The sequence below is a fragment of the Electrona antarctica genome (genome assembly GCF_951216825.1).
Source record: "Electrona antarctica genome assembly, chromosome: 13".
In the NCBI taxonomy this organism is placed as follows: Eukaryota; Metazoa; Chordata; class Actinopteri; order Myctophiformes; family Myctophidae; genus Electrona; species Electrona antarctica.
Genome location: NC_136794.1, coordinates 46,241,090 through 46,246,571, shown reverse-complemented (window position 1 = coordinate 46,246,571; position 5,482 = coordinate 46,241,090).

The following is a 5,482-nucleotide window of genomic DNA, read 5'->3' as shown; positions in this document are numbered from 1 at the left end:
GAGTATATATATAAGGTCCTACCACACACACACACACAGCTGTGACCTAATTAAAGGGAACTCTGGTGCTATTTCCCAAGGCGACCAGTGGGGGGCAGAGCTGCAGAGATACAGTCTTGACATTAAGGTTAATACATTTATTTTTAAATCAAATTAAATGGCTCCTACAGTAACAAGCAACACTGTCATACTAGCTATGGTGACCGTCTCATTCTCTGTGGTGGAAGGAGTAGCTGCTCCTTTTTTGTTTACTTGAGTAAAAATACCAATACCTTGAGGTCTTAAGTAGGCTAAAGTTCACATATTTAAATGTGTAGGCTATTTGAGTATAGAGGGTATAGCCTACCTACGCACATGCATTAAGTGAACGGCAAATCGAGTGGAAAAGTGAGCCTAGCATTGTTTAACGTTGATTAATGCAATCATACAGGACTTTTCTGTTTTTATTTTTTCAATCTGGCATCATTCAAATATAGGTAGGGCTAAGTGGTAGGTCTATGGTAGGCCTACTGCAAAATACAAACACTCAAGTAAAGTAAAAAATACCTCAATACTGTACTTATAGACTACAGAGTAAAATACCTGAGTAGGTCTACTTAGCTGCTTTCCATCACTGCATGTTTCTCCCACTGTCTGTCTGTCTGTCTGTCTGTCTGTCTGTCTGTCTGTCTGTCTGTCTGTCTGTCTGTGTAGTTTAGAGAATACATGTTCAGTTTTCTGTCTCCCATCCTGTTTGTACACATTTGTGTGTGTGTGTGTGTGTGTGTGTGTGTGTGTGTGTGTGTGTGTGTGTGTGTGTGTGGTCTGTTTGAAGATTAGCATCTACCATCCCCACCTTCATCCTCAATATACAGCTGTCTCTTCGTGTGCATGCATGCGTGTGTGTGTGTGTGTGTGTGTGTGTGTGTGTGTGTGTGTGTGTGTGTGTGTGTGTGTGTGTGTGTGTGTGTGTGTGTGTGTGTGTGTGTGTGTGTGTGTGTGTGTGTGCCTGCCTGCGTGCGTGCCTGCGTGCGTGCGTGCGTGTGTATCAGTGTGTGTGTGTGTGTGTGCCTGCGTGTGTGTGTGTGGTCAAGTTAATTGCTAAATGTCAGGACATCCTGCATGTTTCAGTGGCGACCATTCACCCCAAGCAGCCTGATCGACGCATATCATCTTTTCGATCTGGACTCCACTACATTGGAGTCAGTCGTCAGACAACTCTTAGATTGAATTTAGAATAGGCCTATATGTATTGAGCATTATTGAGCAAAGTACATTTTATTTATAAAGCACCTTTCAAAACAAAGGAGCAAATAACACAACAAAGAATAAAAGCAGAAACATTAATTGACAACAATGATGGTCAAAATAAAAGTTCACAAGATAAAATGTAACCTATATAAGTGAGTTTTTAACAGACTCAGCATTTTTAATTGATAAGGGTAGGGCGTTCCACAGTGTGGGAGCAATACCACTGCAAAGGCCCGGTCCCCCTTGGGGTGCGTTCGGAAATGCGCCCTGAACGCACTGGTATGCTCTCTTGTCGTTCGTTTATTCAGTGCACTCGGTGCGTTGTTGTTCGAAAATCCAGTGCGCTGAGTGCCCGCACTGAGTGACCCTACCCTGAAGCTGGGGTTGTCTGGTGTGAATGCGTCACAGCTGTGGTCGTTCGTAAATAAGGCACACTGAACGCACTCTGTGACGTCACCGCCCACCACACTCAACAAACTGACCACATTCCCGGTGCAAATTTCCGAACGCACCCGTAGTTTTAAGTTTGGTCACAGGAATATTCAGGAGGCCTTTGTCAGGCTTCGTACACACATAAAGAACAACTGTGCTGTGCTCTGCCTGTGTTTCTTGGCCGCCCCAATGCTTTTCCAATGGAAGTCACGTGGTTTGACCAACACTTGTTGTGTTTGATTGCCCCCCCCTCCCCCCATCACACACAACTGTTTGGTCAAACCATGCACGTGACTTCCATTGGAAAAGCATTGAGGCGGCCATGAAACACGGACAGCACAGAGCATGTTCGTCTGATATGTGTGTACGAAGTCTCAGAGGACCTGAGAGGTCTTACATTTCTGCTTCTATCCCTGTCTCTTCTACCCCTCTCTCGTGCTCCCTCTTCCGCTAGACAGAGGAACCTGTCAAGTCTGCTGTGCAGCTATTCGCATTAATATGCAAGTAATTACGGTCAGTAGTGGAAGGTATAAGTACATTTACTCAAGTACATGTGAGTAGCCTACTTCTTCCAATTCACTGATTACTGTTTAGACTTTAGCTACGGAAACCTATTGAGTCATTACTGGTGGGAAAGACATCACACACAGGCTCTTTGCAGCGTTGGACAAAAGAGCTTTTCATTCTGCAGTCTGATTTGTGTATGACGACGACATCTTCCTGGACATCAGCATCTCCACTTCTGAGGCTAAGGTTCTCAGCAGGAAACCAGTGGCTTGTCTAATGCACCGTGTATTTAGGAGAGAGAGAGAGAGAGAGAGAGAGAGAGAGAGGGATAGTTCTCCTCTGGGAAATCACGGTATTAACATTCTCTGGTTTTATTATATTAACTGACTTTGCCTTACAGACCATGCCCCCATTCAGTAGCCACGCCTCCCTATAATTTTGCACTTGGTTTTATTGTTCTGGCCCCGCCCCCTTAGGCCCTATCACAACTGTTAACCCCTTAGGAGCCAGAACTATCTATCTATCTATCCATCTATCTATCTATCTATCTATCTATCTATCTATCTATCTATCTATCTATCTATCTATCTATCTATCTATCTATCTATCTATCTATCTATCTATCTATCTATCTATCTATCTGCCCATGATCTATGGGTCTCTGAGAGTGTACAAATGGAACCAAATGCACCATAATGGGTCAATTTGGTTCAATTTGTAACTCTCAGATTTAAATAAACAGAGTTTTACAGTGCACATTGGGGTTCCAGAGATAAACGTGACATCAGATGGGGGTCCGTGGTCTGATGCATATTAAACTAGGCGTCGTTGAAATGAACAAGGTTGAGAACGACTGAACTAAAGTCTCTTCAATCTTCACTGACTCCTTATAATTCTCTCCTTCACTCTCTCTCTCTCTCCTCTGCCTTAAATCTAATAATAGTCTCTGATTGGATGTGTAGACGCTGAGGTGAGGTCAGTGTTTATAGATCAGTGTGTGTATTGATTATTATTGATTGTGTTAGAAACCCAGCAGGATGGATGGACACATATTGACACGTATGCTCTGCACACACTTGCTGTGATGTGACGTCTGATCGCGGGAGACTCTCTTCTCCCTGTGTTTCTTTCACCCAGGTTTTTTTTTTTTTCTAAATGTTTTATCCCACAATTTTCTAACCCATTTTTTCACCCAGTGTCAATTATCTAATGTAATTCTGGGCTCTACGCTTCCTCTGCCAACCCGGGCGGGCAGCGGACTGAACTCATGCTTCCTTCTATGCATGAGGAGTCCAAGCTGCTTCTTTTCACCTGACAGGGGAGGGTTTCCCCGGTCGGACGTAGCGTGTGGAAGGAACACGTTATTCCGACCAGTTCCTTTCCCCTCCATCAGGCGCCCCGGCTAGCCAGGGGGAGGTAGTTTAGAGACCAGGATTACGGCATGTTTTTGTGAGGGTACCTACCCTAGGGGACACGGGGAGAACATACTCCACACAGAAAGGCCCTTTCGCCAACCCCGCCTCGGGTATGGGCACTGATGACGCGGAGGAGGGAACACGCCCCCAGTGCCCACAGCGTCCCCAGTGGGAATCGAACCCAGGACCTTCTAGCTGTGAGGCGACAGCACTACCGACTGTGCCACCGTGACCCCAAGGTCAACAGGGTTTTGAGCTTGAGGTTAGGTTTACGCATCATTTCTGTGAGGTTAGGGGTTAGGTTTAGGCAGAGCCATCTAATAGAAGAGTTGCGATATTGAGGGGCAGAAAACAGCACGGTTACGTGGTTCATGTACTCGCGCGAGCCCATAGACTCCAATGCATTCCGTAAACTTCTGGTTAATTGTCCCCATTCAATACTTCCGGTTGTCCCCATTCTCAATAGAAGTCTATGTAGAAGAGCAGAGTTTGCGTAACTCTGTCTTACTCTATGGCTGGGTTTATGGCTCTGGGTTTAGGTGTTGGATTGGCCACACCATCAGAAAACCTGCGACAAATATCACCCTGACAAGCCCTGAAATGGAACCCCCTGGGGAAAAGGAAACAGCTGGAGAAGGAGCATCGAGGCAGAAATGGCAGAGAGTGGGCTCAACTGGGGAGATCTAGAAAGAACGGCTAAAAGCCGAGTGAAATGGAGGACATTTGTCAACGGCCTATATGCACCCTAGAGGAGCAAAGGGCTTAAGTCAAGTTTAAGTCAAGTCTGGGTTTAGGCATAGGTTTTGTGAAGTTAAAGGTTAAATTGGTCTGACCACTGGTGGGGACTTCCCCCAAAATGGACAACAGTTTACATACTTAAGCCATATTTCCAAAATAGCCGATCTACAAGCTTGCAGATCTTGCAGATATGCTAATTTCGAGTTGACAAATCTTCTCTTGTGGAGGTCCCTCCCTTTTTCACATAGGGGTCCCTGGCCAAACAATAGCCTATAGCCTACACATATTAATGTATGCGTCCTAAATGAAAATGTTTGAGAAAAAAAAGCTGTAATAACACAATAGGGAGAGACCAAAAACTGTGCACTCAACAAAAAAAGTATTTGGATTTATGTTATGATATTATATAAATATATTATGGTCTTTTTTTTTCGTAGTTATTGTCACTTCACTGTCATCTGGGACACCCCCCCCCTCCCAAAAAAAAAGAAAAATTAAATAAACAAACCAACAAACAAACGTGTGGGGTCAGGGGTCCCAACCTGAGAGGTCCCAACCCACAGGTTGAGAACTACTGCCCTGGGGTCACACAATTCGATAGGTCACCAGTATCCGTGCAGTATGCCAGGCCGGGCCGGGCCAGGCCGGGCCGGGGGGAGGGGGAGGGGGTGGGCCGTGGGGGCCAGTAGAAACTGAAGGTCCCAGTGTGTGTGTGTGTGTGTGTGTGTGGAGCTACTTCTGCTGCAGACCGTGTGTCTGTCTGTGTCTGTCTGTGCTCTCCTCTCACGCACTAGTGCACACTGTGCGCGGCGAGAGAGAGTTTAGAAGTTACAACCGTGGACTTTTACGTAACCATTTTTTACGAAGAAGGATTTATTTAATGCTTTTTTCTCCATTTTTCTGGATGGTACCACACTGCCGTTTTACAGTGAGTGTGTGTTGGACGCACGCACGGGGAGCGCACACGACACGGGAGAACTACAAAGGAGAGCCATGAGGATCCACCACGGCGAAACGAAGCTCTCTTTATGAGGAGTACAAACTTTATGAGAGGAAAATTATAACAACATTCACCGTTATATATATAAAAAAAACCTTGTTTCCAGGAGCTTGTTGGACTACAGAACATACCTTACAGCCACGGGACGCTTCAAATATAT